At 40.1% G+C, this 24,841-nt stretch overlaps 1 protein-coding gene and 1 pseudogene across 1 annotated transcript in view; one reads left to right on the forward strand and one right to left on the reverse strand.

The window, feature by feature from the left end:
* LOC107180831 overlaps nt 1-24,841 on the reverse strand; it is a 99,347-nt gene that overhangs the window by 68,279 nt on the left and 6,227 nt on the right. The window lies entirely within an intron of this gene.
* On the forward strand, nt 15,539-15,736 carry LOC107180829 (annotated as a pseudogene).

The following is a 24,841-nucleotide window of genomic DNA, read 5'->3' on the forward strand; positions in this document are numbered from 1 at the left end:
AATTCTAAAGGTCAGGAAGTGTATCGCTGAGTACTTAAACAATGACCCTGCAATAGTACAAAAGTGAAATACTGATTATGAAAATTGACAAGTGCATATTATCTACCATGTTGTTGCAAAACATTGAACTGAATTCCAGGAGGGGGCGGGGGTTCCAGTCCTGGCCTGTCCACTCACAAACTCTGTGATATTAGGTAAATTATCACAGTCCCATGAGCCTCTATAAAATAAGGGGCAGATTAGATGGGTGTTGATGGTCATCAAAGATGTCAGATTCAGTGAAATACTTATTACTCTAATGACCCTTCCATTTACAATGATTTGGTTTTTCTCTGGGATGGTAAGAATTTGAAACATGATAATAAGCCTCCAAGAGACTGCCTCAAACCAGAGCTCTGATAACGTTACTGCACCTATTGGTAGCTTTATCTGAAAACTGGCCATTTGCAAACTCCATTCCTGAGGGTAGGTCCATCTGGAACACCAAATTACAGATCAGACATGACTTAATGAATTTAGGATCAGAACGTCCGACACTGTGTTTTTAAAAACCTGCTTCTTTCAAACTAAAATAGCTTGTTAAACTTCAGCCATTACAGAAATACATCAATTGAGATACTCAACATCAATCACGAGAATCACAGTGTTCTCTGCTCTGATGAATTCTAGAGAAATGCCTTTAATGCTCATTTTCCACTTCATTTGGCCTCATGACCCTACAACTACGACATTACCTCACCTCTATTATAAATAATTCGATAATGACTTTTGTTACACTCTCTGTTTCCTCTTCCTTCCAGCAGGCACTTGGAGAGTCTTGGCCATATCCCTTGGCCCACCAGATTTCAACACAACTATGAAGGACAATTCCGTGCAAGTGACCAGTGTAGGGGAGCAGAATTTACCACCCCAAAATATGTCTCTTTGGCATAAAGATTATTTTAGGGTGGCTATTTTTATTCCAGTTTGTTTGTTTGTTTGTTTGTTTAGAGCATGAGCAGGGGAGGGGCAGAGAGAGAGGAAAAGAGAGAATCCCAAGCAGGCTCTGCGCTGTCAGCACAAGGCCTAACACAGGCGCAGTGTCACGAATGGTGAGATCATGACCTGAGCCCAAATCAAGAGTCTGATTCTTATAGATCTACCCTATGACCCAGCAATGGCACTGCTAGGAATTTACCCAAGGGATACAGGAGTGCTGGTGCATAGGGGCACTTGTACCCCAATGTTTATAGCAGCACTTTCAACAACAGCCAAATTATGGAAAGAGCCCAAATGTCCATCAACTGATGAATGGATAAAGAAATTGTGGTTTATATACACAATGGAATACTACGTGGCAATGAGAAAGAATGAAATATGGCCCTTTGTAGCAACGTGGATGGAACTGGAGAGTGTTATGCTAAGTGAAATAAGTCATACAGAGAAAGACAGATACCATATGTTTTCACTCTTATGTGGATCCTGACAAACTTAACAGAAGACCATGGGGGAGGGGAAGGAAAAATAAAAAGTTAGAGAGGGAGAGAGCCAAACCATAAGAGACTTTTAAAAACTAAGAATAAACTGAGGGTTGATGGGGGGTGGAAGGGAGGGGAGGGTGGGTGATGGGCATTGAGGAGGGCACCCGTTGGGATGAGCACTGGATGTTGTATGGAAACCAATTTGACAATAAATTTCATATTAAAAAAAAAAAAGTCAGATTTTTAATGGACTGAGCCACCCCCGGGTGCCCCAAGGCTAGCTACTTTTAAGAAACTGAAAAGAAGTTCTGAAAACCAAGTAGAAGTTAGCCTTTTGTAAGAGACATTTACATTTATAAATGTGGGGGTGTCTCCTTCATTATACCAGGAAGAGAAGGATGACTCTTCATCTCTAGAAACTGTTATCAATAAAGAAGCATGGAATTTAAATCTTCATTACAGCCTTAACTCTTGTTTATTGTATTCGTTGTGTAATCTACCATAACTGACTTAGAATCAGCTGTTCAATTCATTTTGAATAAATCTTAACACTACCCCTTACATTAACATGCTTAAGACTTACCACTTAGAGATGATTTGGGGTACGAAAGGCATACCATCCTTGAAATTAAACCTGCTTTTACAAGGTAAAGACTTTTTGAATTAACACTTTTGAAACTTTTTGGAATTTATAGTAACTACCTAAACATTAAAAGAGCAAATATATTTGCATTCATTAAGTCCAAAAACAAATTTACATTTGCAAATTTGCATTTTACAAAACCGAAGTTCTGGCAACAGTTTTTTTTTTTAATTTTTTTTTAACGTTTATTTTATTTTTGAGACAGAGACAGAGCATGAACAGGGGAGGGGCCGAGAGAGGAAGACACAGAATCTGAAACGGGCTCCAGGCCCTGAGCGGTCAGCACAGAGCCCAATGCGGGGCTCAAACTCACAGACCGTGAGATCGTGACCTGAGCCAAAGTCGGATGCTTAACCGACTGAGCCACCCAGGCGCTCCTGTCAACAGTTCTTAAGGTAATTTTATTTACGTTATTAGTTCACTTTCGTTTGGATTCTTTCTTAGTGAATTGTTTTACGTTTAAATAAATGATTTTTTTTTTACAAAATACTAATAGTGCCCTACATTTGCACAGCACTTTCAAGTATTGAAATGATTTGACTTTATTTATTTTAACTGAGGCTCAACAAAAAACTTTGTGAGATAATGATAAGGCCCTATTTTACAAATGAGGAAACTGAGGCCACACTGCTAGTAGGTAACTGTGTCCATATTCAAATCTAGGTCTCCCCGTTTGACACAAGAAGATATCCAGATGGCTAACAGACACATGAAAAGATACTCAACACCACTCATTATCAGGGAAATACAAATCAAAACCACAATGAGATATCACCTCACACCTGTCAAAATGGCTAAAACTAACAACAGGAAACAACAGATGTTGGCAAGGAGGCAGAGAAAAGAAAACCTTCTTACATGGCTGGCGGGAATGCAAACTGGTGCAGCCACTTTGGAAAACAGTATGGGGGTTACGCAAAAAGTTGAAAATAGAACTACCCTGGGGTGCTTGAGTGGCTCAGTTGGTTAAGCATCCAACTTTGGCTCAGGTCATGATCTCATGGTTCACGGGTTCGAGCCTCGTGTTGGGCTCTGTGCCGACAGCTCAGAGCCTAGAGCCGGTTTCGCACTCTGCGTCTCCCTCTCTCTTTGCCCCTCCCTCACTCACTCTTTCTCTCTCTCTCTCTCTCTCTCTCAAAAATAAATAAACATTTAAAAAAAGATAGAACTACCCTAGGATCCAAAAGTTGCACTTCCGGGTACTTATTCAAAGGATACAAAAATACTGATTTGAGGGGATATCTGCACCCCGATGTTTATAAGCAGCATTATCAACAACAGCCAAATTACGGAAAGAGTCCAGATGTCCCTCAACTGATGAATGGATAATGAAGAGGTGATATGTATACACAATGGAATATTGCTCAGCCATTAAAAAAAGAACGAAGTCTTGCCATTTGCAATGACATGGATGGAGCTAAAAAGTATTCTGCTAAGTGAAATACGTCAGTCAGGCAATGAAAAATACCATTTGATTTCACTCATATGTGTAATTTAAGAAACTTAAGAGATGAACATGGGGGAAAGAAAGACAGGGAGGCAAACCAGAGAACAGAGTCTTAACTACAGAGAACAAATTGGGGCTTGCTGGAGGGGAGGTTGGTGGGGGGATGGGTTAAGTGGGGGATGAGTATTAAGGAACGCTCGTTGATGAGCACTGGGTATTGTGTGTAAGTGATGAATCATGAAATCCTACACCTGAAACTAAAAACAAAAGCAAAAACAAAAGCAAAACAAAACAAAAACAAACCTAGGTCTCCCAGCTCCAACTAGAATATTAAGCCATTCCTCCCTTAAGTATTAACATTTCCTTGAAGAATGCCTTAAAAATCACCTCAAGTATTCTGGGGTGCCTGAGTGGCTCAGTCGGTTGACCTTCCAACTTCGGCTCAGGTCATGATCTCACAGCTCTGTGAGTTCAAGCCCCGCATGGGGCTCTGCGCTGACGGCTCAGAGCCTGGAGCCTGCTTTGGATTCTGTGTCTCCCTCTCTCTCTGTTCCTAACCCACTTGCATTGTCTGTCTCTCTCAAAAATAAATAAACATTTAAAAAAATCACCTCAAGTATTCCACAGAGTGAAATAGAAGCACTTTTTAGCAGTGGCCTTCAATAAAAAGTCAAAAAGTGGTCTCTCCTTCACGGAATGAAAAACCGAAAGAAGAAGCCATAGCAGTTCATCAAGAAGAGACATCGGTCACCTCCCAGGTGTCCGGAAAGATGGCTTCATTGAGCCTGCAAGGCAACTGCAGCAAGCTGATAAAACACAAGGGCTTTAAGAAACTCCTTTTGATTTATTAAATCAATGGTCCATCAAGTCAAAAATCTCTCTAAAGCAGAATTTGCCATGATAGACTGTAACAATTGTGTGAGTTCTGTTCAGGCTTATTTCATTCATGGCATTCTGCATGTAGCCAATAGACTAGAGCAAATCTTAAAGGCATGTTGATGCTCAGAAAAGAAGTAACTATTGATCAGTGACATGACCTGGTGGGGTGTTAATGCTGGAGTCCTAGGCAAACGCCCCCTGTGGTTCCTTCTGAGAAATTCCACCACCACCAGCTTCTGTGTGAAGGTAACTTTGCTATGCTCCCGTCTTACTCACTGTTTTATTATATTTTGCAATTATATTTTGAGGAAGCCAATGCCCATCTCTCATATGAAATGTGTTTGGTACTCTGTGACTTAGCGAAGTAACAAACGAGTTAAAATGGCTTATACCAGGAAAATATTAAGAGTGTTAACTCTGATGATATCGAAAGATCAGTCCCTCACAACCACAAACTCTAGGACCATTTCTAAGCAGCAAAAAAATAAATAAAAATAAAAATAAAAAAGGAACCATCATAAAAAAGACTGAAGGAGGGAAAATGGGCCCTAAAACTCCATCTGTTTGAAACTGTATTGGTGACTCACCTCTACCCCCTTGAAACCATTGATCAAGGCTCTTTCTTCCATGGTGCTGCAAGTCATTTGCCAGCAAAGCATATCCTTCATCCCACACTGTTTTTATAAACTAATAGCAAACAAAGAAACAAAAAAAAAAACCTCCAAAAACAAACAAAAAACCCCTCCCTTTCCAGAAATACGCCATCCTTCTCTTCACAATATACTAAATAATAATAATAATAATAATAATAATAATAATACATTAAATTATTTATTTTAGAAATTTGGCACTTAATAAAGCTAATGACTGGTGGTTCCCTTTCCATTTGTTTCTTTCCTGGAGGATTTAATCATGAACCCAATAAATTAGGGCACAGCAAAATAGGCAAACAGGCCAGCAGGGGTGGGGGCATGGGGAGCTGAATGGCTCAGCTCAGGGTACCACGAGCAGAAGGCAGTGAGGACATCTGTCCAGGAAGGTTATCCAGGGTGGGGTGTCAAAGCCTAGAAGAGCAAGGACAGCCTGGTGCAGGGCTGGGGCAATGGAAGTGTGGTTACATACAGGGGTGTGACCAAATAAGCAAATAAGCAAATATATTCCGTATAACCGGAGCTGGGTTTCTCACTGTCAGAGAAGAAACATACAAATATTGAAATGGAAAAAAAAATAGAAAGAACTCAAAGGTGATAAGTTGAAATTGAAGGTATTGGTATGAACTTACGGATTTCAATCTATCTGCTAGATAAAGTAAGAAATTGGGGCATCTGAGTGGCTCAGTCAGTTAAGCCTCTAATGGCTCTGGTCATGATCTCACGGCTCATGAGTTCAAGCCCCACGCAGGGCTCGGCGTTGGGCTCTCTGCTGTCAGCACAGAGCCTGCTTTGGATCCTCTGTCTCCCTCTCTCTCTGCCCCTCACCCCTCTCCTGCTTGTGCATGCACACACACACTCTCTTTCTCTCTTAAAAAAAAATGGGGGTGCCTGGGTGGCTGAGTCCGTTAAGTGTCTGACTTCGGCTCAGGTCATGATCTCATAGTTCTTGAGTTTGAGCCCCACATCGGGCTCTGTGCTGACAGTCCAGAACCTGGAGCCTGCTTTGGATTCTGTGTCTCCCTCTCTCTCTGCCCCTCCCCACTCACACTGTCTCTCTCTCTCTCTCTCAAAAATAAACACACACACAAATTTTTTTAATAAAACTAAAAATTAAAAAAAATTAAAAAGAAACAAATATATCTGTGCACATATGTTTACTTTCATATGCTCTTTAGTTTTACCCTCTGAGATAGTCTGGAAGAAGTGATGCCCCAATAGCAATGAGCACATTTACCATCCAAACCTTGGCTTCTAAATATTCTCACTAGAAGGAACAAGATTCCTTAGAAAAATGACGAATACTAGGATGGGACAGGAAAAGTATAAGATGAGACTAGAATGTTTTATTATGCTGGAAAGTAAAGAAATGCTCAAAGAATAATGGAGACACATCAAAAGAATATAGAAACAATCAAAGTGGCTCCCACAACAATTTTAGCATCAAAAGAAATATAGTAGTAGATTTTAGTCCATTAAATAAAACAGCAGACCATGAGTCTATAAAAACATAAACAAATAAGTGAATAACTCAAAATCTGAAGAGGAATGAAATGCTTACACTGTTTTAAAGTACCTCCCCATGAAATACTTACTAGCTACAAAGAGTGAGTAACTGTACTGTGAATAAACCTGCAGAAACCACTTTAACCTAGTTATCAAAGTGCACATCAACAGTAATTGGACAGCTCGAAATCCTGCACCTCTGCCAAGATGCGATGAAAAGAAAGCAGCATCACTTTTATAATATTCTTGCCAAAGATGTATTAATTTAATCACAAGGCAAAACCAGACATATCCAAATTGAAGGACATTCCACAAAATAACTGGTCCTTAAGCTTTAAAGGTGTCCAATTTATGAGATTTAAGGAGACTGAAGACTTTCTTAAACCTACAGAGTCTAAAGAGACAGCGCAGTTAAATACGTGCATTATTCTAAACTGGATCTTTCTACTAAGATGGGCGTTATTGAAATAACTGGGGAAACTTGAATGGGATGGAGGAATGGATGATAGTAATATAGCAATGTTAATTTCCTGATTTTGATGGTTCTCTGGTAAAGTGTCTTTGTTTGTTGGCTATGGAGGTATTCTGGGGTCATGGGGTATGATGTTGACAGCTTGCTTCCAAATGGATTTGGGGGTCCAAAATTCTTTGTACCTGATAAGAAGATATATTCTTCATTGGGAGTGATAAAAAGCTTGCTAATTTTTGGCTATTTCTGTGTTTGTCTTCTGATATGCACACCTGAGGACCAACCCGAGTAATATGAATCATATTAAAAATTCAAGCTATTTAGAGGATACCAATGAATCAGTAAACAATAGTAGAAATGTATGGACCGAGGAAGCAGTAAATGGAATCTATAAAATGTAACATACTTTTGCTACTTCAAGATTAAATTATTTTGTTTATTAAGGCTTTTCTTAGAAATTATTTACTTTGAAATTAATTTTCTTAGAAATTAACAAATGAGGGGCACCTGGGTGGCTCAGTTAGTTAAGCATCTGACTTCGGCTCAGGTCGTGATCTCATGGTTTGCAGATTTGAGCTCAGCTTCGGGGTCTCTGCTGTCAGCATGGAGCCCACTTCAGATCCTCTGTCCCCCTCTCTCCCTGCCCCTCCTCTGCTTGTGCTCGCGCTCTCTCTCTCTCTCTCTCTCTCTCTCAAATAAACGAACATTAAAAAAAAGAAATTAACAAATGAACTATGAATCAGGTTATAACTATTTGAATTCTGAATGTTTCTTAAGGTATGTAATTTATGCCCATTGTTTCATTTTGCGAATTATTTGCAGAATATAAGCTTTAACAATGTGGTAAAATGAATAGAAGGTTGATAAGTAATATAATTATTCCTCATTAGTTAATTTTCTGAGATTGAATATTGAAAAAAAAAAGAATTCTTGGTCACATCAGATAAAATATTGCTTTTCTTTTCAATTAGGTATCTACTCTTCTGTAGAGAGTCTACTTGATCCAAATGGATTTTTAAAAATCCAACAGCCCATAGATCTGAGTAGGAGGCATACTCATGAGCATTAAGTTGACACAGGCACAAGCACACCGGTAAGAGTCTAATGATGAAGATAATTTATATAAAGAATTTGTTTATACACTAATATAAATATAAGGCACAGCAGTGTAAGATTTATTCTCAGTGTGGTTTTATAAAAAGAAAGACACTTAATGGAAATTCAAAGTGGTTCCCCAAGTCCAAATTTCATTTACATACTTCTATTTAAAAATTAAGATAAAAATCCTTATATCATTAAGAGAAAAATAACACTCGTCCATTAACAGATGAAAGAACCATCATAAATAATTTTCTTTAAACTACTTGAGAAATTTATTCCCATCGATTTATCTCAAAATGTGTTCAAAATATTCACCAAAATGTAACAAGCTATATTAGCACACTGGACCAAACCCCTGTTCTATAGGAGGTTAACTTTCAGCTACTTATTCAGAATTCCAAATGCTGTACTCAGCAAAACTCACACACTATTAAAACATTGAACTTACTAAGATAAAATCCTCAAAGTTGTGACAAATCAGATGTCATGAAAAATATTCACAAATACTAGTTGCTATGATTACTGAACTATAGATGGGTTAAGGACTGAATAGAATAAATAAATCAAGACATCAAAATCTAATACATGATACAGGATGGACTGACTAATCTCTTAAACATGGGAGTTCTTGTGTCCAAAGTCTTGAAGAACTTTACAGCATGGATGCTAACCTTTAGCATCAAACTCCCAACGATATAAGTAGCATTTTCATTTTTTCAGGAAAAAACAATTAAGACACATAATATTTAAAGACAAATACTCATACATTAAATCGTCATAACTGCAGGATTATTTAGGGGAGGGGTAAAGGCAATAGATCCAATTTTCCCTGTGACAATTCTGGAATATAAATTAACAGAGGAGTTTAAGGCAATCGGGAAAGGCTTAGACATTGTTAAATATTTGAAAGCCCTAGGAAACCACAAAAATGTAGACAGAGCCTATAAATTCCAGAAATCATTTGCAAAAAGGATGGAAGTCAGACCAGGCATGATTACAGCAGCAAATTTGGCTTGGGAGCTCATTTCTGCCTTTTCATGTCTATAACCACAGCAACAAGCATGGGACCCCAGAACAGAAGAGGTGCTCCTTAAATATGGGTTGAATAAATAAATGAATGAGCCTCAAGCTCAAATCTGTTGTCTTTTTCTTTAGAAAAATCAGGACAGAACTTCTCATCCAGTGTCTGACTCAGCAACTGGCATTTCCCCTTCTGCTCATTCCCGAGTTTTGTGCTTTTCTGGACTTACATAAACTCCTCTGGACAGATGGGAGTCCAGAGAGATGACAATATTACAGACAGATGTGAGTTTTATCCCTTGATCATTTAGGGTAAAATATGATTGTTCCAATTTCATTGCCCTTTGAGAACACAATTTAAAACTTCTGTAATCTTTGTCCTCTCCAAACCAACAGTCAACACTTAATAAAGTGCATTAAAGATTCTGTTTTTACATGATTCATAATGCTAATGAATTCATCAATCCATTATTACACTTCTTTCTGTAAATGTCAAACAGGATGTAGCTGACAGGGTCATGATCATTAAATGTAAGTTCATAGATGTACACACTTGTTCTTGATGGGAGTCATCTATGGACAACTTTTGGCTTTCTGTGCTTCAATTACTTGAATGTCAATCATTGGATATAATATTCACATTACTCTGTCACTATATGTCAAACTTTCCAAACATCTATGCATATTTTTATAAATTTAGATGGATATCCTTTAATACTTTGTAAAGTTCCTTTTTCCAAAAATGGTTTCTATTGCTTTGTTTTATTTTAATTTTTTTTTATATTTACCCTCATTTGAAACTAATGAGTGTTTTCACATAGAGTCTCAGATGGGGTTTCTTGAGGTGGGTCTGAGATAAAGATCTTTACACAAGTGATTTATGGAGGGAGTGTTTCAGAAGAAACTTGTAAAGATGTGAAGGAAGCAGGATAAGGTGGGAATGAAGCAAAGCAAAGATGTAGTTACAGCTGAAGTCTAGGCTCAGCTTGATCCTACCGGGAGTTTGGAAACAAGAGTAACACACAAAAATTGTCCCACCCTGAGGCAAATGGGCAAGTTGGGCAGCTGTAGCCATTAACAGCTCACACAACAGCAGGGCAGAGGGAACGGAGGGAAGCCTCCCAGTGGGTTTCCTTCTGATATTTAATTTCCCAAAGAAAATAGAACTTCCTATGGATTGATGGTCTACTTTCATTGTCTTGGTAATATACATATAAATCATGTTTTCCATATGTAAAACATTTTCTGTAAAATAATAAAACTGAAGTAACTTGGTAACCCACCACTGGACAACTAAAGACTGATGAAGCAGATGAAAATAAAATGCGTAAGTGGTGCTTGTACTAAAACCTTAAATTCCAAACAGCCTTATCCTAGGCGTTCAGTTCTGGAAATCACATTCCATGAACAACAGCCACCATGGAAATTTCAGATTATGCAACTTTAAAATTTTGAGGTCACAAACGGTGGTAATTGTGACTCGAAAATGAATAGCAGCTTTACCAGCAATGATGGAAATTTCACTTTCACCAGGGGAAGGTCTCCCTTTATTAATCACAATGCACCCACGTCAGCAATGGCTCTTCTGAAGAAGTACTAAAGGAGAGTGTACTACTAAGTGATCCTAGAGCAACTTGAGAACATAGGTATTAGTTACTTAATTAAACCTTTCCTCCAACGTCATAGTGTACCTTTAATTTGTTCTTTCTATGCCCTTTACATTTAGTGTCTTGCAGGTTCCATCATGTTCCATGCCATTCAGTATTTGTTCCTCTTTCATGGGGATAACTATTAAAGAAGGAAGACAACCTCTCAGATAGATCAAGTGGATGGAAGAATCAGAAATCTTTCCCTCTTGTGCTTATGTACGCTTACGACTGAGCCCATTATTTGGGGACAGTTCTGTTTGGGCATCAAAGCTACTCCTGGTCTTCCTTATAGCTTTATCAATATGGGGTGATGGATAAAAGCAGAGGCTCTGGAGGTAGGCACATGTCAAACTTAAAGAGCTGCTGTGGCTCTTTCTATTCTCTTTGCTTGTGTATGGAGGTGCTGAGCTAGAGACAGTAAATGAAGATAAAAAAATAAAGCTGTATAGGTTTCGAAAAGGGAGAGAGGAACTAAATGACCACTGCTAGCATACATCTAAGAATAAAATGTGATGCAGTCCTTACAGAGTTTCCTATATCTTTTTTTTTTTAAGTTTGCCATTTATTTATTTAGAGAAATAAATGAGAAAGGGTGGGGGGAGAGAACCAGCAGGGGAGGGGCAGAGAGCGAGGGGGACAGAGGATCTGAAGCTGGCTCTGTGCTGATAGCAGAGAGCCCGACACAGGACTGGAACTCGAGAACTGTGAGATCATGACCTGAGCTGAAGTTGGACACTTAACCAACTGAGCTACCCAGGTGTGCTCCTCCTGTATGATCTTAAAGACATAGAAATATCCAAATTTTACAGGAGAAGGTAGCCACCACTTTATCTATGAAGAAATGAGTACTGAGTACTATGGGATAGCTACATAGCTTACAATGATCTACAATCCACAATCTGCCGAGATGCCTCAAGTGTTCCAAAACAACTATTAGGGGAGGATTTGAAGTCAGATAAAAGGTGTGTCCTTTTCATGACTCATGAAGGGTGGAGCTGGAGAAGGATAAGAGCAGACTTGAAATTGGGGTTTGGAAATTTTCTTCTGTAGGCAGTTGGCATCAGTGGGGCACCAAGCCAGGTTCCAAATTCATCTGCTTCCTTATTTCAGAGTCCTTTACTTCAATCTGTTTAATCTGGAATCCAATCTATGACATATCTCCTCCATTCTATATAGTTGTATCTGTCCAAGCCTTGGCTATATTTGGGACAATATTAGAAAGTTCATTAGGACTTTAATTTTGTTTTAGCAATTCATGGGTCACTTTAGAAAGGAGATATCCATAAAGTGTATTTCCCACTCAACATTTGATAACAAATGAGGCACAGAGAGGTTAATGGCTTGTCTGATATCACACAGCTATTTAGTGGGGACTTGTAAATCACTGCATAATCTTTGTTCTCTTAATGATTAATTCCTACCGGCAGGCCACACATTAAGCAATTATATTTTCCCTCTGAAGATTCTTTGTCCCAGAAGCACGCTATAATCCAGCAATACCGAATTATTCGTACCATATTTCTTTCTTCTGCATCTGTTTACACCAATTTCTCTTCCTGGAAAGTTCCCTAAACTATCTCTATATCCATGTTCTACATCTCTGTATTTCAGTAAGCCTTCTGCAGTAACCCCAAGATGGATTACGGACATTTCACCAGTACCATATTGTATTATAACAACCTATTTATGTGTATTTCTCTCCAATAAGAAGTGCATGTCTTAAATATCTTTATATCCATCAAGTCTAGTACAGTGACTGACAGAAGGTAGGTGTTTAATAAATTTGTAGTGAGTGAATGAATGAGCACAATAATGAATACAAATATGAGTGCATGAATAAGCAGTGAAAGAAGCTTCTATGAGAGGGGCGCCTGCGTGGCTCAGTTGGTTAAGTATCTGACTCTGTTTCAGCTCAGGTCATGATCTCACAATTTGTGAATTCAAGCCCCACACTGGGCTCTATGCTGACAATGCGGAACCTACCTGGGATTCTCTCTCTCCTTTCCTTCCTGCCCAACCCTCTGTCTGTCTGTCTCTCTCTCTCTCTCTCTCCCTCTCAAAATAAAAAAAAATAAACTTTTTTTGAGATGCTATTTTTTATTTTTTATTATTTTTTTCAATATATGAAATTTATTGTCAAATTGGTTTCCATACAACACCCAGTGCTCATCCCAAAAGGTGCCCTCCTCAATACCCATCACCCACCCTCCTCTCCCTCCCACCCCCATCAACCCTCAGTTTGTTCTCAGTTTTTAAATAAATAAACTTTTAAAAAAATAAAAAAAGAAGCTTGTATGAGAGGTTATAGAGGTATTTATAATAGGAGCTGAGAAATGATGGCAGTTTATTTCTTATTTCTTAAATAACCAAGAAAGATGCAGGTTAAGGGCTATTTTTGCTTTCCTGTATAATGGAGTCTACAATTATGTTTGCTGCAGAAAAAAGTAGTTACCCTACTGTCAGGTTCTGTCTAGATCCTGAAGAGCCTGGAACCCAAAGTGCCCACCAAAGCTGCTGAGGAGCGGGAACATTACTTGATAAGCAAAAGTTGCTCACAGGGAAGTATTTTAGGGAGATAACAGTAGAATGACTAACTCTTTCCCGTCCCAAGGATAGGAGCACAAAAGAAGGCTGCAATCCAGCAATTCCACCCTGAGATATAGATGCAACAGAAATAAAAACATACATCCACACAAAAACTGGTACACAAATGATATTGCAGCATTATTCATAATGACAAAAGGGGAGAAGACAACCCAAATGTCCACCAACTGACAAATGGATAAACAAGATGTAGGAATCTATACAATAGAATTATTTGGCCATAAAAAGGAATGAAGTACTGGAACATTCTACCGCATGGATGAACCTTGAAAACATTATGCTAAGTGAAAGAAGCCAGTTACAAAAGACCACATATTACATGATGCCATTCACATGAGATGTCCAGAACAGGGAAATCTACAAAGATAGAGTGTAGGTTAGCAGCTGCTTGTGGCTGGTAGGGGTGGAAGGTGATAGGTAAAGAATATGAGGGCTTTTTAAAATTTTTTTTTTAACATTTATTTATTTTTGAGAGAGACAGGGACAGAGTGTGAGCAGGGGAGGGGCAGAGAGAGAAGGAGACACAGAATCTGAAGCAGGCTCCAGGCTCTGAGCTGTCAGCACAGAGCCCGACGCGGGGCTCAAACTCACGAACTACAAGATCATAACCTGAGCTGAAGTCGGACAGCCAACCGATGGAGCCATGCAGGCACCCCAAGGATATGAGGGCTTTTTAAGGTTATTTATTTATTTTTGAGAGAGAGAGACTGTGAGTGAGGGAGGGGCAGAGAGACAGGGAGACAGAGAGAAGTGAGGGTTGTTTTTTTTTTTTTTTTAGAGATGACAAAAATGTACTAAAATTGGAGCAATGATTGCACATATCTGTGATATACTAATAACCATTAAAGTGAATTTTAATTTTTTAATCATTTTTAGAGACAGAGAGAGTGTGTGTATACAAGCAGGAGAGAGGAGTAGAGGGAGAGAGGGAGAGAGAATCTTAAGCAGGCAACACAGAGCCTCATGCGGGACTTGATCCCACAACCCTGGGATCATGACTTGAGCTGAAAGCAAGAGTTGGACACTCAACAGACTAAGCCACTCAGGTGCCCCTAAAGTGTACACTTTAAGTTGTAAATTGTATTGTGTTTAAATTATGCCTCAATGAAGCTGTTAAAAAGTGACAAAGAAAAAGAGAGCGAGAAGAGAGAGAGAGGTTGAAAACATCTCAGACTATAGGCTGCCATCAGAATCCTCCCAGCATGTTAACAAGATTCATTTCAGGTATTTGCTAAAGATGTCCCAGTCTCTTACCCTCATTTCTACCTTGCACATTTCCAAGGCCCCAACCACAGCTCACTAACACTCAGCCTGTTTTTAGCCAACTATCACATCATGAACTCTTCTTTCGTGTGTGTGTGTGTGTGTGTGTGTGTGCGTGTATGATAACCAGCTGAACCAGATAAGTCCTTGTCTGTGCCACATCCACAGTTTCAATACCAAAGCACCATTTATTGAATGCCCATCGTGTGCCCAGCGCTCGGCATCTGTCATCACTAAGCCTCATAACAACCCCAGGAGGTAGGCTGCATTACTTCATTTCACAGAGGAAGATGTGAGACCAAGCCTCGCTAATTGCCTGGTACCACTACGTGGGAACTGACAGACCCGGGTTGAAGATGTGTGTGATTCGCAGTATCTGTGCTCTATTTACAATTCGTGTCCTCAAAGTCTAGAATGGAACAGAAATAAAACTAGCCCAAGAGAGGTAATAAAGAAGGAGAGTATGGAACGGCTGATGAAGACAAATAACCTGATTGGTGTTCCAGAGTGGAACAGTGATATGAGGATTCTGGTTTAAAATCCTGCCCTAATGGCCTGGACAATGACAAAGAGTTCTCCTGGGTCTGTGCCTACTCAACCTGTCTGCTTGGTGAGAGAGCCTTTAAATCTTGTTCTAGCTGAGCAAGCAATAGCATACTCTCAAGTCAGTTTCTTTTGTAAAAGAGCTATGCTTTTGCTCCTAATGCTAGTCGTCAGTCCTATTCCAGCAGGACTCGGTGCATCTTAAAGCCACATGAACTTTCCTGTGTAAAAACGTCAGACTGCGGGAGCGGAGTGGTCGCCAGAGGTGCCCGACGGTCTGTTCTGAGGAGTGGCCAGCAGCACAATGGAGGGCACCAGGGACCACTGACACCTGAGACAGACTACAGATCAGCACGTACCAGAGGTGGAAATCCAAGTCAAACACAGAAGGACAGCCTCACTGAGCAACCAAGAGTGTCAGTGTGCCCAAGGCGATCTCAGCCGCAGCAAGTACCTGTGGTGGAGACAGGCATTCTTCGCTGAGACACCAAGAGGTGGTTAAAGCAATCCGGGCAGCCGATGTCCCAGTGACAGACCAGCTGACAATGTGCCAATGTATTTGATTCAGCTAATGTAATAAAAATATTATCCATGAAACATAAGTAAATAAAATATCAAATTGCTTTTATGTCTTACACCATCAACTGTGGCATGTAGACATCAGAGGCACCCCTGAAGTTTGACTCGTTAATCTACGTCCTGTTATTTTTACGTGAGGATGTCTGAGGGTGCTGTTTTTCTGCTACTTCTCACGCTCCTTTCTCCTCTTCCTTGGTGCACTTTTATCTAGACATCATCCTCCATCCCCCCCCCCCTTTGGCCATTTTGAAAGCACATTGGCCAGTCTCTTGTCATGTGGTCTTTCATGAAATGCAAACTCCTTCTTGCTTGTAATATTTTAGAATACTAAACTCAGGTCCAATAAATCAAACCCAGCTTTGCTACCATCAAACGGCGGGTGGTTGTTCATTTTCCTGTTTTCCTTTCTCCTCTGAAGTCAGTAACTTCAACTATCAGAAAATAAGAAAAGACTCCCTCCACATAAATGAGAGTAAGCATGCAGACCAAAAGATTAAAAGGCTGGCGTAAGGACACACAGAAGAGGAAGCAGGGATCTCTGGAAGCTTCAGCTGGCACAGACTTACTGGGAAATGCCTGCCAGACTAACCTTTATTAGATAAGTGTGGCTGGCGTGGCACTTTTGGACTTTAACAGAGCGTATGACTAAGACTCTCGTGACACTTTTATGGACAAGCTATATTGGATTAGATAAGAACCTAATTGGATATAGCCATACCTGGCTGGACAGTCCTAATAAAAATATTATAACTGATGGGTACTTAGTAGCTTTGTCCTCACGAACTTACATAAAGATGTCCAAGGCAAGCATAGCAAATTCAGAGTGACTGCAAAGAATATTGCACGTTAAGTATGACTTTAAAATGATTTCGGTAGAGTGGATAGCAACGCAATGGTATCAAAATAATTTTTAATTGGTTATGTTCTATATGTCAAGTTAACAAAGGATAAGTCGTGTATATATGTGTGTATATATATATATGTATATACACACATATATACACATAAAAGATTGAATATATTACAGTATTACAGTACATTTGTATTCTGGAAAAAATGTCCTATAGAAATCGTGCAACATTTACATCCTCATCATGACCACTTGGACCCATACTGTCACTATGATGCCCACCAGCTACATGTGGCCAGTGAGCACTTGAAATGTGTGTGCTCTGAATTGAGATGTGCTGTGAGCATAATATCCACAACAAACTTCGAAGACAAAGTGTAAAAAAGGATGTCAAATATCTCACTAATAATTTTTATACGGGGGGGGGGGTGTGCCTGGGGCGCTCAGTCAGTTAAGCATCCGACTCTTGATTTCACTCAGGTCATGATCTCGCAGTTCATGGTATTGAGTCCTGTGTCAGGCTCTGTGCTGACAGAATGGAGCCTGCTTGGGATTCTCTCTCTCTCTCTCTCTCTCTCTCTCTCTCTCTCTCTGCCTCTCCCCAGCTCACTTGTACCCACACAAAAAAAAAACTTAAATATTTTTATACTGATTACATGTTGAAATGATAATATTTCACATATATTAAGTAACAGAAAATATGTTACTAAAATTAAGTTCACTTGTTCCTTTTTCTTTTTAATATGGCTACAGAAAAGTTTGTAGTTCTCTATGTAGTTTGCATTATATTTCTACTGCCTGCACAAATTTAGGCCAGCATGGCAAATTTCATTGTGTTCTTTTCCTGGTTTGTATTAGTCACCCAAAAAGCCCTAGATTCCTAGCACATCCCTCACCCTTCATCAGCCTTGAATATCCCCCGATCCAAACATCCTCCACAAATCCTGAATCTCTTTCATTGTGTCTTGTGGAACCAACGGCCCATCGTTAGCCCGTTAGCCAAATCCCCCTATCCCTCGCCTCTTCTTTGCACATTTCCTTCCCCTTCTTACTCTAATTCAGTGGTTCCAAAACACATCTGTGCATTAGAATCATGTTGGGGATTTTAAATGAATCAATGCCCAGGACTCATTTTCAGAATGTTCAATCAGAACCTTTGCCATGGGGATAAAGCTTCTGAATGTTTTAATAGCTCACCCAAGTGGTTCTAATGCGCAGCTGGGATTGAGAACTACCCATTAAACCAGTGTCAACCTCCCACCAACTCCAACCCCACGTCTGTACTGGTGAACACGGCTGGAAAAACACACAGCATGCTGACTAGTCTCCGTAGCCTACCCTAACGTGGATTTAAAGCTGTCCAGCACTCCTACAATGTTTCCCTTGTCCGTGCACTATCTTTTATCTGCTAGAGAAATATCCTTTTCCCCCATCCTCACTCTCAGCCCATGACCTTGCTGCCTAGTTAGGCGAAAACATGGAAGAATTACTAACAACCTTCCACAAGATCCCTCCACTGCATCTAGCCTCCTCCGTATATATTCTGTCTTTCCCCATTACTATAGCTCAGGCTGTCCAACAGAACTTTCTGCGATACTAAGAATGTTCTAGGCTGGCGCTGTCCAGTACTGTAATCACTGGCCACTAAGGGGATCTGGTAACCAAAGCCTATAGGCCACAGTTCAGAAAATCAGATATTTAGGTGTGAGAAGAGAAGAGGCACCTAAGGGAATGCTGGAGAAGTGTTTTAAAACTTCTGAAGGGGTGTCCTGTGGATGAAAGTGGAGTCACTCTTTGCATTTAGCTTTACTCCACGTGGCAGAAATTGGGACTAAAAACTGGAAGTAAAGAGAAGGTAAATTGTAATTAATTAATTTATTATTTACGTATAATTAATATGCGGCCTTCTACTGGTTTCAGGCGTATAACATAATGATTCAACATTTGTATACATTTCTCAGTGCTCATCATGATAAATGTACTCTTAATCCCCTTTACCTTTTTCATCCATCCCCCTACCCACCTCCCCTCTGGCAACCATCAATTTGTTGTCTGTATTTAAGAGTCTGGTTTTTTTTGTTTGTCTCTTTTCTTTGTTTTGTTTCTTAAATTCCACACAGGAGTGAAATCATATGGTATTTGACTTTCTCTGATTTGCTTCACTTAGCATTATGCCCCCTAAGGCCATCCCTGTTGTCACAAATGGCAAGATCTCATCCTTTTTTATGGCTGAGTCATATTCTATCATATATAGGTATAGATGATATATTTATCCACTCATCTGTGGCTGGACACGTGAGTTGTTTTCATATCTTGGCTTTTGCAAATAAATACTGCAATAAATAGAAGGGTGGATCTATCTTTTTGAATTAGCGTTGACATTTTCTTTACGTAAATATACAGTAGTACAATTACTGGATCATATGGTATTCTATTTTTAGTTTTTTGAAGAATCCCACCAAAGTGCATGAGGCTTCCTTTTTTTCTACCTCCTCCCCAACACTTAATGTGTCTTTTTTATTTTGGCCATTCTGATAGGTGTGAGGTGATATCTCATTGTGGTTTTGATCTGCTCATTTCCTTGATTAGTGATGTTGAGCATCTTTTCATGTGTCTGTTGGTCACTTGTATGTCTTCTTGGAAAAACTGCCTATTCAGGTCCTCTGCCCATTTTTAATTGGATTATTTGTAGTAATTGAATTATTTGGATATTAACGCCTTATTGGATATATCATCTGCAAATATCTTCTCTCGTTCTTCAGGTGGCTTGTCATCTTGTTGGTGGTTTCCTTCACTGTGGAAAGGTTTTTTATTTTGGTGTAATCCCAATAGCTTAGTTGTGCTTTTGTTTCCCTTGCCCGAGGAGACATATCTAGAAAAATGTTTCTACTGCCAACGTCAAAACAATTATAGCCTGTGTTTTCTTCCAGGATTTATACGATTTCAAGTCTCACATTTAGGTCTTTAATCCATTTTGAGTTTATTTTTGTGGGTGGTGTATAATAAAGTGGTCCAGGTTCATTCTTTTGCATGTAGCTTCCCGTTTTCCCAGCTACATTTGTTGAAGAGACTGTCTTTTCCCCGTTGTATATTCTTGCCTCTTTTTTCACAGAAAAGGTAACTTTTAGCTTGATTTAACAACAAAAACATCCTAGTGAAATTTTTATGTTTCCTGAAGACAGCTCCTAATAACATAATAAGAAAGCAGAAACCAAATAATTGTCTCAAGAATACTGCAGGTGAGAGACCTCCATTCGTTGGAGTATCAAACAGGCGATTCCCACGTTGGGCTGCAACTCCCAAGTTTTTATTGTTTTTCATTTTTACGTTTATTTTTTTTAATGTTTATTTATTTTTGAGACAGAGAGAGACAGAGACAAAGCATGAGCAGGAGAGGGGCAGAGAGAGAGAGGGAGACACAGAATCCAAAGCAGGCTCCAGGCTCTGAGCTGTCAGCACAGAGCCCAAGGCGGGGCTCAAGCTCACTAGTCATGAGATCATGACCTGAACCAAAGTTGGATGCTCAACTGACTGAGCCACCAAGGCGTCCTTATTGTTTTCTATTTTTTAAGTTTATTTATTTATTTTTGAGAGAGAGAGGGAGAGAGAGAGAGAGTCAGGGAGAGAGGGAGAGAGAGAGGATCCCAAACAGGCTCTGCACTGATAGCACAGAGCCTGATGCAGGGCTTGAACTTACAGACCATGAGATCATGACCTGAGCCAACCAAAAGTTGGACGCTTAACCGACTGAGCCACCCAGATGCCCCAGCAACTCCCAAGTTTTTAGAAAGATAAACCAAATTTAGATGAGGAAAAATACCACGACTTTATAAAGAATGGTTGGCCTCCGTGCCTCGCTGCTTTCATGACTCAGGTCTGGCGAGATGGCCAGATGAGAGGAAATGAGAATGAGAAGTCAGGGCACCAGGGCCAAGCTTTGCCCCTAAGGAGTCGGAGGACTGGATGCAAGTTACCCCACTTCTCTGGGGTGCCCATAAGCCCTCAACAGAGGAAGGCTCGGCCTGGATGAGCCCTACGTCCACTTCAGTTCTAAACACTAAAATTCTGTGTTCTTTTTCAACTTATAGGCACTGAAAAAGGGCTGGAGATGAATGGGTGAAGCGGTCACAGGATAGTACAAGATGAGGGAGGGGGCACCTGGCATGCTCAGAGTAAAGGAAAACCAGGGTAAATCAGATTCTTCCTTCCCAGATAAATGAAAGATAAGGTTCCTCAGGGCCAGCCGGCCAACATCTTCCCTTCAAGTGTGTGGAAGATGAGAGAGCGCCAAGCTTGAAAAATCAGGGTGAAATTGCTACTTATATACAGAACTGCTTCTCAATCCCAAGGGATGAATAAAGCCCAAGGTTGTGCTGTTGTGGTTCATGGAGACTAAAGCGTACACTGAGTGATCATACTGAAGACTGATTTCAAAAAAACGTAAGCCTAGGAGCGAATGCACCTCACTGTGCATGCTGGAGCTCCTTCGTCTCGACTGAAAAAATCTCTCATGGATGTTGTCTAGGTGTTAAATTATAGAGACTAATGAGACAGTACTAAGAACTTGAGTTACTCCAGCTGTTCCTAATACATCGGTCTACATTCTTCTATTTTTTTTTTTTTTTAAAAGTTTATTTTGAGAGAGAGGAAAAGCAGAGAAGGGGCAGAGACAGAGGAAGACAGAAAACTCCAAGTAGGTTCTGCGCGGTCAGCACAGAGACTGATGAAGCGCTTGATCTCACCAACCTGGAGATCATGACCTGAACCCACATCAAGAGTCAGACGCTAAAACCGACTAAGCCACCCAGGCGCCCCTACCTTCTTCTAGATATAACCTGCGTATGGCTTTTGGACTTGTTTAGACATTTGGGTGGAAAAGCACCAAACAATGTTGATAGAATCTGAGTAAAAAAAAAGAAAAAGTATTTCCCAGTATCACCCAGATAGGTGATGCCAAAACGCTCCAATGGCGTTTAAGCAAATCTATGACTTGCTTCCTTCCTTAGGCCAAAATTAGTACTAAAAACTTGACATTTTCTAAGATTTAGGTCAGGGTTGAGGCCAGGGCTCTAGAATCATCTGAAAACCAAGACTCGTGTCTTCACCGTTTCCTCTGTTTATTTCCATCTCATTTTATTCTTCCTCTGTGAAAGGAACTGACCTGCCTTGTTCCCCTTTCTCATTTTTTTATTTTTAAAAAAAATTTTTTTAACATTTATTTATTTTTGAGACAGAGAGAGACAGAGCATGAACAGGGGAGGGGCAGAGAGAGAGGGAGACACAGAATCTGAAACAGGCTCCAGGCTCTGAGCCATCAGCCCAGAGCCCGACGCGGGGCTCGAACTCACGGACCGCGAGATCATGACCTGAGCCGAAGTCGGATGCTTAACCGACCGAACCACCCAGGCACCCCTCCCCTTTTTATTTAGTCAGTATCTCTTACCAGGCTTCACAGACTCACCAGAACAAGGTGGTTATCTGGACCCTTGGCTCTGTGACGTTTAGATAACAGAATCAATTTTTACCAGATAGTTGGAAAACAGAAATGACAACATTCCTTTCCAGACTGGGCTCCCTAAACCTTTTCATGATTTTTCTTTTTGGTACAATGAGGGCTGACGGGGCCTCTTGACACCATTAGCAGTAAATGAATTTTTCAATAAAGACTAACAGAGAAAAAGTATGGGAATTTGGATTTTTTTTTTTTTTTGACCCAGAGAGCTATATCTCCTTATGTCTTTACTTTCCATGTATACTCTGGAAAATTTCAGCAAAAGCTTCTTAAAATTAATCCAATAGCTGTCTCCTTCAATTCTCTTTCCTGAAAGTCTTCACTCATCTATGGAGAGGTCCTGGCCACTTCTTAAGGGCTCCTATCCAGGAAGATTAAAGGCAGCGCAGTGAACTCAAGTTTTATCCTGAGGCATATCTTTGTAAACTTAGCAATACTTCCTTCTTTTTACATGAGGAAATTTAAAGCGAAGGAGGCTCAGATGTGAATTGGATTCTGTCCTATTTCTCCCCCCAAACTGGGAAGACACTGGTCATATACTTGCACATTCGTATTATAAATATTCAAAGGCTCTAATCCGGTCTCCTCCATATAACACACATTTTAACTCCTACTTTAAACTTCCAGAATGCTTTTTTTTTGTCATCTCTTATGCCCTACTTTACAATGTCTGTCAGCCTAGTATTTCTACCTTCTTCTTTTATTAATCTATCTTCAAGGTCATGTGTGGAAACACCTTTCAGTGGAAAGAACCCATCCACTTTGACAAAAACGTACACTATAAACCTTCATTACTGCAAGGATCTTAAAAAAAAAAAGTCCAAAAAAAATGCCTTCAAAGCAGAGTTCCCTAAAATTTGCTTGGGGCAACACTGGTCCCAGGAGTTGATGCAGTAAACAAAAACAAAAACAGGGGAGCGAGGGGGATGCTGTACAAAGAGCTACAAAATTCAAAAAGCAATAAAATTCCAATTGTACAGCAGCATTTTGAAGGGTGGTAGACATTCTAAAGTAAAAATATATATTTAATTTTGTGTAACTGCATATTTCTCAAACTTCTTTGATTATGGAACTACTTTCACGTATGTATTTAACACTTAGTAACATACTGCTGTACTAGGGTTCCACGGTACACAGTTTGGAAATTGTGCTAAAAGACGTTACTCTTCCATTTTTCAAGAATTATTATTCTAGCTTATTCATGTATTGGAAAATAACCTTGAGATATAAATATAACTCATTTCTTCTTCACACTGTATTTACAGGAGTATTTATGGTTCATCTCCGAAATACCAAATCTCTGAGTGACTATTTGGCTGTTGCAAGTAAACACAAAACATCTCTGCTTTTTCGTAATATTATGGTAACTTCATCTGAACAGTTCTTGGCTCATGTGCTGGGGACAGGCCGTCAGTCATCACAGACAATTGCCACACTCACATGGCCAATATTCATCTCTCATTTGCCACTCTTCAGTCTTCATATATCATATTCAAGTTACTGCCTACCGTATGTGCTTCTCATACCTACATCCAAACAAACTAAAAGTCATATTATTTCCCTCACTAAAAAAAAAAAAAATGTAATTAATGCTGTCCAGGTGAGACAGAACAGAGTACAAATCCTTCCTCCTCTTTGAGGGAGGGAGGGAGGGAGGAAGGGAGAGAGAGAGAGAGCAGGCACAAGGGAGGTAGGGACAGAGAGAGAGGGAGAGAGAGAATCCCAAGCAGGCTCTGTGCTAACAGTGCACAGAGCCTGATGTGGGGCTTGAACCCACAAACTGTGAGACCATGACCTGAGCTGAAACCAAGAGCCAGACGTTTAACCAACTGAGCCACCCAGGTGTCTCTGACCCTTTCTGGTTCTGTTAACCTCGGTCACCTCCTCATCTGTGACATGGGAGGTTAACCCAACACAACTCACAAGTATTCAGTGAGATCCTGCATGTAAATTCCTCAGGCTGGCACACAATAATCCTTTGTTCTTATTAGTAATGAAGTGTCCTACGATGATTTTTCACAAACGTTTTACAGATTTCATCCATGGTCATCCCTGAAACTTCTGGCAATTCTCCCTATTTTTCCCAATCGATTCCAACTTTTTCACCCTCCAAATTTCCCTACACCTTGCCCACTGACAAACCTTTTTCTAGAAATAATTAGAAAATGCCAGACTGATTAGGAACCTGTAGTGAGCAGTATTAGTCCACTGCTGCCCATTCCAGCTGACCTAAATTCCTCACTCCTCAAACATTAACATGTTCCCCCCAACACCTCAGTCCCAATTACCAGCCCCATCATGAACCTTCTAGATGTATTTACATGGTTCTTCTTTAGAATATCCTCCCTCTCACCCCCTTTTCTTTTCTTTTTATTGTTAGTATCAAATCCCCTGCAAAAAAACCCTCTTCCTGATGTCCCTGATTAACCCTTTCCTTTTTTTAAGTTTATCTGTCTGAGAGACAGAGAGCATGAATGGGGGAGGGGCAGAGAGAGAATCACAAGCAGGCTCCACACTGTCAGCAAGGACCCCGATGTGGGGTTCGAACTCATGAACTGCGAGATCAACCTGGGCCCAAATCAAGAATGGGACTCTTAACTGACTGAGCCATCCAGGCACCCCCGATCAACCCTTTCAAGGGCTATAGATTTATGACTCTAATTTTC

Source organism: Panthera tigris, chromosome C2 (assembly GCF_018350195.1).
Source record: "Panthera tigris isolate Pti1 chromosome C2, P.tigris_Pti1_mat1.1, whole genome shotgun sequence".
NCBI classification, from domain to species: domain Eukaryota; kingdom Metazoa; phylum Chordata; class Mammalia; order Carnivora; family Felidae; genus Panthera; species Panthera tigris.